The following is a 12,002-nucleotide window of genomic DNA, read 5'->3' as shown; positions in this document are numbered from 1 at the left end:
TGCCCAGGCTGGAGTACAGTGGTGCAATCTCAGCTCACTGCAACCTCTGCCTCCCAGGTTCAAGCGATTCTCCCACCTCAGCCTCCCAAGCAGCTGGGACTGCAGACACGTACCACAACACCTGGCTGATTTTTTTTTTTTTTTTGAGACAGAGTCTTGCTGTGTTGCCCAGGCTGGAGTGCAGTGGCGAGATCTCGGCTCACTAGAAGCTCTGCCTCCTGGGTTCACGCCATTCTCCTGCCTCAGCCTCCCGAGTAGCTGGGACTACAGGCGCCCGCCACCACGCCCAGCTTTTTGTATTTTTAGTAGAAACGGGGTTTCACCGTGTTAGCCAGGATGGTCTCGATCTCCGGACCTCGTGATCTGCCCACCTTGGCCTCCCAAAGTGCTGGGATTACAGGCATGAGCCACTGCGCCCCGCCCAATTTTTGTATTTTTAGTAAGAGATGGGGTTTCACCATGTTGGCCAGGCTGGTCTCAAACTCCTAACCTCAAGTGATCGGCCTCCCAAAGTGCTAGGATTACGGGTGTGAGCCACCACTCCTGGCCTCAAACGTTTAAGCACTTTCAAGTTTATGCTCAGTGAAGTTTGCACTCGCTTGATATTCTGTTGAGGTTGAGGGGTGTGGGCTTTGTCCAATCCAAGCATCTTTATTATATCTTTTTCCAAGTATGGATGTCCTTTTGTACTTTGGAGTTGTTTTTGTTTGTATTTTGAAACAGAGTCTTCCTCTGTTGCCCAGGCTGGAGTGCAGTGATGCCATCATAGCCCACTGCAGCCTCAAGCAATCCTCTCGCCTCAGCCGCCCGAGTAGCTGGGACAACAAGCATGTGCCACCATGCCCAGCTAATTTTTTTTTTTTTTTTTTTTGTAGAGATGGGGTTCTCACTATGTTGCCCAGGTGGATCTCAGACTCTAGGCCTTAAGCAATCCACCCACCTTGGCCTCCCAAAGTGCTGGGATTACAGGCATGAGCCACAATGCCCAGTGAAGCGAAACACTTGGTATGCTCTCCCTGCTCCAGAGACAGAGGCCACTTCCCAAAAAGACATGAGGCCACGGACACTCAGTGAGCTGGCAATCTGTGCTTAGTTTTATTTCCTGGAATTGGCAAGGGGAGTCACTGCTCTCAATTGGACATCGAACTTCCAAATGGTGAAAAATGAGGGTTGTGTGTATATCATGGGTATCTCTGTGTGTATGTGCGTGTGTGTGTGTTTGTGTGTGTGTGACAGAGAGAGACTCTGAGAGAGAGAGAGAGAGAGAGAGATCGAGTTTGGCGGTTGGGCACAGTGGCTCACACCTGTAATCCCAGCACTTTGTGAGGCCGAGGCGGGTGGATCACTTGAGTTCAGAAATTTGAGACCAGCCTGGGGAGCATGGTGAAACCCCATCTATACTAAAAATACAAAGATTAGCCGGGCATAGTGATGCACGCCTGTAATCCCAGCTACTCGGGAGGCTGAGCAGGAGAATCGCTTGAACCCAGGAGGCAGAGGTTGCAGTGAGCCGAGATCACGCCACTGCACTCCAGCCTGGGCAACAGAGCAAGACTCCGTCTCAAAAAATAAATAAATAAAATAAAATAAAATAAAATAAAATAAAATAAAATAAAATAAAATAAAGAGTCTGGGGAGCTACAGAGAGGGGATAGCAGAGTTATTTCGCCCTGGGCTGTAGTCATCCTTGTTGAAATCTGACTTCGTTCATTCCATGGAATTTGGGGAGGGGGGTGTATATGGAATAAATGTGTCTGGGATAGCTGCATTCAGCATTGCATACACCCAGCTAGGGAGATGGATCACCTTCTCAGGACAGCTTGATCCAGCTGCCTGCTTGGGGTCGGAAGCAAAGACAAACCGGGACCTCCACAAGAAGTCCCATCCCCTGGATACAAACAGGGGGAGGGCGGTGGCAGCACCTGGCTTCTTACTGCATGCAGGTACCAGTTGGCCATGGGAAGCCCCATTTCAACACCTTCAGAGGCCATCTGTCAAGCGCATCTATTCTAGATCCTACAGCTGTGATCACATGCACTGAGTGGGTGTGAAGAGCTGGGGGTCCAGGACTTTCCAGCCCAACCCCGCAGGGTCTTTCTTCTTGGCCCCAGTCTCTGGCTTCTGTTGACGTAGCTGCGAGGACAAGCTCTCTTTCCCCACATTCAGGACTGTCACGCCATCCACATGCAGTGTGAGGTTGGCCTTTCCTGGGGTGGTTGAAGAATCAGTGTGCAATTTGCAGTTGACCTTTATTATTATATTATATTATATTATATTATATTATATTATATTATATTAATTTAAATAGAGACTATGTTGCTCAGGCTGGAGTGCTATTCACAGGTGTAATCCCACTGCTGATCAGCACGGGAGTTTTGACCTGCTTCGTTTCTGACCTGGACCGGTTCACCTCTCCTTAGGCAACCTGGTGGTCCCCTGCTTCTGGGAGGTCACCAATGAATGCCAAACTCCTGGGATCGAGAGATCTCCTCACCTCAACCTTCCAAGTAGCTGGGACTACAGGCATGAGCCACCACACCCAGCGCAGTTGACGTTTCTTATGTGCACCCAGAAATGTCATCCTGGTGACCAAGGAGAGTATATGATGCCCCCTGTTTATAAGAGCCCAGTGCCCACACTATAATGGGGTTACCAAGTGTCTATCAATGCTCAGACAAAAAGTTTTCCATGAGAAGGAGTGAAGCTCAGCCAGGCACAGTGGCTCACGTCTATAATCCCAGCACTTTGGGAAGCAGAGGAGGGAGGATTACTTGAGGCCAGGAGTTCGAGACTAGCCTGGACAACACAGTGAGACCCAACCCCCGCCACACACACACCCAAAAATTAAAAAATTAGCCCAGCATGTTTGCAAGTGCCTGTGGTCCCAGCTACTCAGGAGGCTGAGTCGGGAGGACTGCTTGAGCCCAGGAGGTCAAGGCTGCAGTGAGCTATGATAACATCACTGCACTGCAGCCTGGGCAATAGAGCAAGACCCTGCCCCTAAAAAAAAATTAAAACATTAATAATAAAAATAAAATAAAGATCACCCAGGCAGCTTAAAACTCAGGTTATCCCTGTGATCAGTGCTGCAAGGTATTGACCATTAGCATTGACCAGTGTCTTCAAGAAGCTTCCATCAGAGGCTGCAAAATGGTACCCACAGGCCAAGCCCGGCTGTAGATTGCCTTGACTGGCCCATGAAGAGTTTGAAAATAATTGTAACTAACTGCCAATATTCAAACATTTGGAGATTTCCTGTGGAAAAAAAATTCTGCATTTTCCAATTCTCTGGCCACGCGGAGCCCACATTCGGGCCTAGTAAGTGCCCAGGAGCTGGGCTACAAATGCAGCTACCCCCTTTAGAGTTGGCCTTGGTGTCCACAGGCCTCTCTCCCAGGGGCCGGGTCTGCTCAGGCCTGTGGACACCTCTCCAGCCCTGCTGGAAAAGTGCAATTCCTGGAGTGTGTTCTGACCAGGAAGGACTCCTCAGAGCTCCTGAGGAAGGCACGGGCCCCTGGCCTGAGGCTCACTGCAGCTGTCCCAACCCTGTCACCACCTCTGGGCTGTGGTTTGGTTTGGTTTGGTTTGATTTTAGAGACACAGTTTCACTCTGTGATCCAGGCTGGAGTGCAGTGGTGCAATCATAGCTCACTGCAGCCTTGAACTCCTGGCCTCAAGTGATCCTCCCACCTCAGCCTCCTGAGTAGCGGGGACTATAGGTGCCCACCACCACATCTGGTTCATTTCTAAATTTTTTTGTAGAGATGTTGCCCAGGCTAGTCTTGAACTCCTGACCTCGAGCAATCCTCCTTCCTCAGCCTCCCAAAGTGCTGCAATTATAGGCTTGCGTCACCCCACCTGGCTGATTTTTATTTGCCTATTTATTTATTTATTTTTGAGACAAGGGTCTTATTCTGTCACCCAGGCTGGAGTGCAGTGGCACAGTCATAGCTCACTGCAGCCTCAAACTCCTGGCCTCAAACGACCCTCCCACCTCAGCCTCCTGAGTAGCTGTTCATGCTCAACACCTGGCTCATTTTTAAGTTATTTGTAGAGATGGGATCTTGCCATTTTTCCCAGAGTGGTCTTGAACTCCTCCTGGCCTCCAACGATCCTCCTGCCTTGGCCTCCTAAAGTGTTGGGATTACAGGGGTGAGCTGTTGCACCAGACCCCAGTGTTTGTCTCTGAGGGACTTCCCTACACATGACCTCACCTGACCTTCAGAGAAACCATCCAGAGGGAAAAGAGACAAGGTCATTACCTGCGCAGGGAGAGCCCTTGGGCCAGGTAAATGGCGCAAGGTATGGGCTGAAGCTTTCACCTTGGGGAGGGAAGGGACATAGGTCATGGGACAAGGTGATGTGGCCTGGACACGGTGGGGCACTTTGTCATCCTGGGTGAAAGTAAGGACGTAGGAAGGATGGGAGCATGGAGTAATAGCAGAGTGGGTGACATGAGAAAGTGGAGGCCCGGCCTGAAAACGGAGGGGGACAATGGTGGGAGGTGATGGGCGGTGGAGATGCCAGCCCGGCCCAGCAGAGACTCAGAGCTGTGGCAGCGGCGCCCCCTGGTGGCCGTGATGGTGCCTGCTTCCCCTTCCCTGGAGATTTGATGGCAACATCACGGGAGAAATGATTCAAAGCTGAGCAGGTGCCAGGCACCGTTCAATGTACACAATACATGGGTGTTTCTCTTTTAAATTTTTTATTTAAAAGATTATTTTAAAAAATTTTAACAGGCAATTTTCCTTGGGTCTTGAAGTCATAATTTCTTTTTCTTTTTTTCTTTTTTTTTTCTGAGACAGAGTCTCATTCTGTTGCCCAGGATAGAAAGCAGGGGCACAATCACAGCTCACTGCAGCCTCGACCTCCCACCTCCCAGGCTCAAGCAATCCTCCCACCTCAGCCTCCCGAGTAGATTGGACTACAGGTGCACACCACCACGCCCACCCAATTTATATATATTTTTTGTAGTGATGAGATCTCACTGTGTTGCCCTGGCTGGTCTTGAACTCCTGTGCTCAAGTGATCCTCCCACCTCGGCCTTCCAAAGTGCTGGGATTACAGATGTGAGCCGCCACGCCCAGCCTGCGTGGGTGTTTCTACAAAATCTTAAGTATCTCTTACAGCAACCCTGTGATTGCCACTATTATCACTATCCCTTTTCACAGCTGAGGAGACCCAGGTTCTGAGAACTGAGGACCGTGATATATCCTATGCAGTGCTATACTGGGATTTGAGAAACCCAGGCCCACCCAACCCACTTCAAAAACAAAAGTAGGCCAGGCGCAGTGGCTCACGCCTGTAATCCCAGCACTTGGGGAGGCCGAACCAGGTGGATCACTTGAGGTGAGGAGTTCGAGACCAGCCTGGCCAATATGGTGAAACCCTGTCTCTACTAAAAACAGAAAAATGAGCCAAGCATGGTGGTGGGCGCCTGTAGCCCCAGCTACTCGGGAGGCTGAGGCATAAGAATTGTTTGAACCTGGGAGACGGAGGTTGCAGTGAGCTGAGATCGCGCCATTGCATTCCAGCCTGGGTGACAGAGCAAGACTCTGTCTCAAAAAAAAAAAAAAAATGTAGATCCAGCAATTCCACTTCTGGGTAGATGCTCCAAAGAATTGAAAGCAGGGACTGCAGCTGATATTTGTGGGATTTTTTAACCTCTTTTTTTTTTTTTGAGGTGGGGTCTCACTCTGTCCCCCAGGCTGGAGTGCAGTGGCAAGATCATAGCTCACTGCGGCCTCAACCTCCAGGCTAAAGCAATCCTCTTGCCTCAGCCGCTCAAGTAGCTGGGACTACAGGCATTCCCCACCATGTCCAGCTAAGTTTTTTATTTTTTGTAGAGATGGGGTCTTGCTATGTTGGCCAGGCTGGTCTCAAACTCCTGGCTTCCAGCAATCCTCCCACCTCGGCCTCCCAAAGTGCTGGGATGACAGGCCTGAGCCACTGCACCCGTCCTCAACAGATATTTGTACACCCATGTTCATTGCAGCATTATTCACAATAGCCAAGAGGTAGAAGCAACCCAGGAGTCCACCTACCAATGAATGAACAAAATGTGTCTATCCATACAATGAAATATTATGTAGCCCTGAAAAGGAAATAAATGCTGACACCTGCTACTGCATGGAGGAACCTTGAGGACATTATGCTCAGTGAAATCAGACAGTCACAGCTGGGCGCTGTGGCTCACACCTGTAATCCCAGCACTTTGGGAGGCTGAGGTAGGAGGATCACTTGGGCCCAAGAGTTCAAGACCAGCCTGAGCAATAAAGTGAGACCTCATCTCTACAAAAAAATTTTAAAAGCCAAGTGTGGTGGTGTATTCCTGTAGTCCCAGCTTCTAGAGAGGCAGAGGTGGGAGGACTGCTTGAGCCAGGGAGGCAGAGGTTGCAGTGAGCAGAGATCATGCCACTGCACTCCAGCCTGGGGCACAAAGCCAAACCCTGTCTCAAAAAAAAAAAAAAAAAGAAGAAGAAGAAGAAAGAAGGGAAGGAAGGGAGGGAGCGGAGGAGAGGAAATAAGTCAGTCACAAAGAGGCAAATATAGCTGGGTACAGTGGCTCACACCTGTAATCCCAGCACTTTGGGAGGCGGAGGAAAGTGGATCACTTGAGGTCAGAAGTTTGAGACCAGCCTGGCCAACATGGTGAAATCCTGTCTCTAATAAAATACAAAAAATTAGCTTGGCGTGGTGGTGCACGCCTGTAATCTCAGCTACTTGGGAGGCTGAAGCACAAGAATCACTTGAACCCAGGAGGCAGAGGTTGCAGTGACCCAAGATTGTGCCACTGCACTCCAGCCTGGATGACAGAGTGAGACTCGTCTCAAAAAAAAAAAACAACAAAAAGGCCAGGCGAGGTGGCTCATGCACTTTGGGAGGCTGAGGTGGGTGGATCACCTGAGGTCAGGAGTTCGAGACCAGCCTGGCTAACATGGCAAAACCCCGTTTCTACTAAAAATACCAAAAAATTAGCCGGGCGTGGTGGTGCGCGCCTGTAATCCCAGCTACTCAGGAGGCTGAGGCAGGAGAATCGCTTGAACCTAGGAGGCAGAGGTTGTAGTGAGCCAAGATTGCACCACTGCACTCTAGCTTGGGCAACAAGAGCAAAACTCCAAAAAAAAAAAAAAGGCAAATACAGCATAATTCCACTTATATAACGTACCTAGAATAGTCAAACTGATAGAGACAGAAAAAAAGTAAAATGTTGGTTATCAGATCCTGGGGATAAGGGGGATGGAGAGTGAGGGTTAATGGGGACAGTTTCAGTTTGGGAAGATGGAAAAGTTCTGGAGATGGATGGTGGTGACAGTTGCATAATATTTTGTTTATTTCTCTCCTGTCTCTCTTTTTTTCGAGACAGAGTCTCGCTCTGTTGCCCAAACTGGAGTATGGTGGCGCAACCTCGGCTCACCACAACCTCCGCCTCCCAGGTTCAAGCAATTCTCCTGCCTCTGCCTCCTGAGTAGCTGGGATTATAGGTGCGCACCACCACACCCAGCTAATTTTTGTATTTTTAGTAGAAACGGGGTTTTGCCACATTGGCCAGGCTGGTCTTGAATTCCTGACCTCCTGCCTGCCTCAGCCTCCTAAAGTGCTGGTGTTACAGGCGTGAGCCACCATGCCCAGCCCGGTTGCACAATATTTTTGATGTAATAAATGCCACTGAATTGTACCCTCAAAAATAGCTAAAATGGCAAATTTTATGTTATGCATATTTTACCATAATTAAAAAAAAAAAGCAAGTGTAGGATCCACTCCCAGCTGGGGCTCTGGCCCTGCCCTGGCCCCACAATGGAGGAAGGTGCTTCTCTCCCATTAAGGTGGACACGCATTGACCAGGATTTTGAGCATGTGGTTTTTCCCTTCCCTAGCCCGGGCCTCGACCTTCTATGACAATCCGCTTTCCTCTTTCATGTGATTTTACTTTCCCAGACTGGAACATTCGCTTTCTGTTCACTTTACTGAATGACTCTTAGACATCCAACCCCTCTCTGTCCTCTCTCTTCCCTGAAGCTTCCTTGGCACACGACACACCTAGGCAAGCCTGGGTGGGTAGAGGAGTGGTTCACCCCATCCCTGGAACAGGCTCAGGGGCTTTCGGGCATAAAGGCCTCCTCCCTGGCTTGATGGTCAACCTGTGCCCAGTGTCACATCCATCAAATGACTTTGTATTTCCCAGCTTCTCTTCCACCCCCACTCTCTTGGGAGAGGTCAGGCCCTTCCAGCCCAGAGTAGGGGTCAGTGTGGACCTGGGATTTGATGTATACTCTAAACTTGGAGAAAAAAAATGGTTAAAAAGTCCCCCAAGGGCAGCAGCAAATCGGGCTCTGTCCCCAGATGCATTTGTGACGAAAGGGATTAGACTCTTTGCAGATCCTGTTAAAACCAGCCACCGCGTCCATAGGTTGATCCAAGAATTCTCTGCAAAGTCTGTAAAATTCCATCCTTGGTCTTGCTTGCTTTAATGACAGTCTTTCATATTTTTGTCCTAACGTGTTCCTTCTCAGCCTGATTTTTTAACAAACTGGCAACTTTGAAATGTAAAACAGTGAAATCTAGAATTTTCTCCCAGAGAAAACTTTTCCAGAGAGAACACACACACACACACACACACACACACACACACACACACATCAATTGAGAACCATATGCTAAGAGCAACTATGTTTACTTTACAAAAGAATAATGTCTTGGCTGGGCACGGTGGTTCATGCCTGTAATCCCAGCACTTTGGGAGGCCGAGACAGGCAGATCACTTGAGCTCAGGAGTTCGAGACCAGCCTGGGCAACATGGTGAAACCCCATCTTTACAAAAAAAATTAGCCGGATGTGGTGGCACGTGCCTGCAGTCCCAGCTACTTGGGAGGCTGAGGTGGGAGGATCGCTTGAGCCTGGGAAGTGGAGGTTGTGGTGAGCCAAGATTGCACCACGGCACTCCAGCCTGGGAGACAGAGTGAGATGCTGCCTCAATAATAATAATAATAATAACAACAACAACAACAACAACAACAACATCTTGAAATATCCATTTCTGTCTCTTTCTTGCCACTGGAGACAAAACAGTGAGCCAGGTTGCAATTTTTTTTTTCCCATTCCTCACTCCTGGAGGCAGCCAGGCCACTGGGTTCTGAGCTCCTTGTCTCCAGAGAGTTGAGAAGAACATGCTAGAGTCAGCTTGCTTCAAGTCTCAGCTCTACCATTTGCTAACTTTGGGTAAATCATTCAAGCCTCAGTTTCCCCATCTGTAAAACAATGAAGATTATCAATGTAACTACATCCTACATGGAGTAGGCAGCAGACTACAAGGGTGTCTCGAGACCAGCAGAGGCAACATAGTCTTGCTCTGTCACCCAGGCTGGAGTGCAGTGGTGCGATTATAGCTCACTGCAGCCTTGAACTTCTGGGGCTCCAGCGATCCTCCTGGCTTAGCCTCCCAAGTAGCTGGGACTACGGGCACATGCTATCACGCCTTACTAACTTTTTAACTTTTTCGTAGAGATGGGGTCTCGCTATGTTACCCAGGCTGGTCTTAAACTCCTTGCCTCAAGCATTCCTCTTGCCTCTACCTCCCCAAGCAGTGGGACTACAGGCATGAGCCACTGTGCCTGGCTAATTTTTAAATTTGTGGCAGAGACAGGTGTCGCACGATGTTGCCCAGGCTGAGTCTATATTTTCATACGGTCATTATTCCCCATGTTAAACTTAGAGGCAAAGTCTTATTATTATGGTTGTAGTTGAGAAAACCTGGGCTCAGCAATATAACAAGGTTCATCTGAGGTCAGCCAGTTTATAGCACACCTGAGTTGGGACTGGACCCCGCCCGCCTCTCTCCCCTGCCCCGCCCACCAACTCTTCTGTTGGGTACAAGGTGCTGCCTACATAATGCAAAATATCCACAGTAAATTACAGCGAGGTGAGGCTGGAGCTGTAGTCTGCATGACAAAGCAGTCTTTAACACACAAACACACACTGCAGTAATCACCACGTACAGTATTCCCCTGTGAGAGTTAGTTGGCTTTCAGGTTGAAAATAAGCTGATTCTCTGAAACAAGAAAAATGTCAGATTACTTTGCCAAAAAGAGATTCAGATACTTTTTTTTTGAGACAATGTCTTGCTCTGTTGCCCAGGCTGAGTGCAGTAATGCAATCATGGCTCACTGCAGCCTCGACCTCCTGGGCTCAAGTGATCCTCCTGCCTCAGCCTCCTGAGTAGCTGGGACCACAGACATGCACCACCATACCTGGCTAATTTTTTATTTTTTGAAGAGATAGAGCCTCACTATGTTGCCCAGGCTGACCTCAAACTCTTGGGCTCAAGCATTGCTCCCGTCTCAGCCTCCCAAAGTGCTGAGATTACTGGGATTACAGGCGTGAGCCATAGCACCCGGCCTCAGACACACAGGACGAAATCTCCAAACTGCTTCTCTATAAAGAACAGAGGGTGACTCAAGAACATGAGCTCGGCTGGGTGTGGTGGCTCACACCTCTAATCTCAGCACTTTGGGAGGCCAAGGCGGGTGGGTCACTTGAGGTCAGGGTTCGAGACCAGCCTGGCCAACATGGTAAAACCCCATCTCTACTAAAAATAAGAAAATTAGCCAGGCATGGTGGCAGGTGCCTGTAATCCCAGCTACTCAGGAGGCTGAGGCAGGAGAATCACTTGAACCTGGGGGGCGGAGGTTGCAGTGAGCCGACATCGCACCATTGCACTCCAGCCTGGGTGACAGAGTGAAACTCCGTCTCAGAAAAGAAAAAAAAAGAACGTGAGTTCAAGGAACCTGACCCTCACGCCGTCTTGTTTCCACCTTGGGTGTTTATTTCCTTGTTTATTTGTGTTTCTTTTCTCCTTTCCCAGAAAGCTGACTTCATGAGACCGAGGATCTCATTCATTGATTGATGCTACATATTCAGCATGTTGGATAATGAGGTTGGTGAGATTAATGAAATCCCGTCCACCAGGGCCGACCCACAAAGAGCCTTTTTATGAAGAACATGCTCCTGAACTCCGCTCCAGAACCAGCTTTTGAAAAGAAAAATCTGAAAAAAATTGACCTCAGTTAAACTAGTCCAAATCCCTGAGCATAACCAAATCTTTCCTCATTCACTCTTCCCTTGGACCATGTTTAGTTCAGTTGCTGATGACAATATTTGTTTTAGTAAGATTGTCACTCTACCTTGGGTGAAGATTTGGGTTCTGTGGACTGATGTTTTTATTTTATTTCTTCATTTTATTTATTTATTTTAATTTACTTTATTTTATTTTATTTATGTTATTTTATTTTTTTTAGTTGAGACAGGGTCTCACTCTGTTACCCAGGCTGGAGTGCAATGATGTGATCGTAGCTCAATGCAGCCTCAAACTCCTGGGATCAAGTGATCCTCCTGTCTCAGCCTCCCGAGTAGCTGGAACCACAGATGCATGCCACCACGCCCAACTATTTTTTTTTTGGTAGAGACAAGGTCTCGCTATGTTGCCTAGGCTGGTCTCTAACTCCTGGGCTCAAGCCTACCTCAGACTCCCAAAATGCTGGGATTGCAGGTGTGAGCCATTAGGCCTTGCCAAGATGTCTTGATTTAAAACAAAGCCCTCTTCTGTGTTTGACACAGGGCCTTTCCACTCATGCTTGTGCCCTCTGCCACAGTGCTGTGGTTCTCACCCTGGGATTTTTATTCCCTCTGACGTGCCTTCCTCTGGTGACATCTATAGGCAGCTGCGTAATTCATGCCCACAAAGAAGGACAAACCGAGGAGGCTGGAGAAGTCAGGGTTCCTCTGGAAATAAATATTCTGTTTTCTGTTGCATGCACACATATATGCACTTTTTTTTTTTTTTGAGATGGAGTTTTGCTCTTGTTGCCCAGGCTGGAGCGCAATGGCATCATCTCGGCTCACTGTAACCTCCTTCTCCTGGGTTCAAGTGATTCTCCTGCTTCAGCCTCCTGAGTAGCTGGGATTACAGGTGCTCACCACCACGCCTGGCTAATTTTTGTATTTTT

The 12,002-nt window shown here is 48.6% G+C and overlaps 1 protein-coding gene across 2 annotated transcripts in view; it reads left to right on the top strand.

The window, feature by feature from the left end:
• The window catches only part of OCM2 (oncomodulin 2), a 60,162-nt gene that overhangs the window by 17,795 nt on the left and 30,365 nt on the right, over positions 1-12,002 (top strand). The window contains exon 2 of one of the 2 annotated variants that reach the window (XM_055114730.2): positions 10,862-10,933. The gene's annotated coding sequence lies outside the window, so the exon portion shown is untranslated. Of the gene's footprint in view, positions 1-10,591; positions 10,934-12,002 lie in introns of those variants that run through there. The other variant, XM_063606314.1, reaches the window with a different exon arrangement.

Source organism: Pan paniscus, chromosome 6 (genome assembly GCF_029289425.2).
Source record: "Pan paniscus chromosome 6, NHGRI_mPanPan1-v2.0_pri, whole genome shotgun sequence".
NCBI lineage: Eukaryota > Metazoa > Chordata > Mammalia > Primates > Hominidae > Pan > Pan paniscus.
This window is presented reverse-complemented; position numbering and strand designations above follow the sequence as displayed.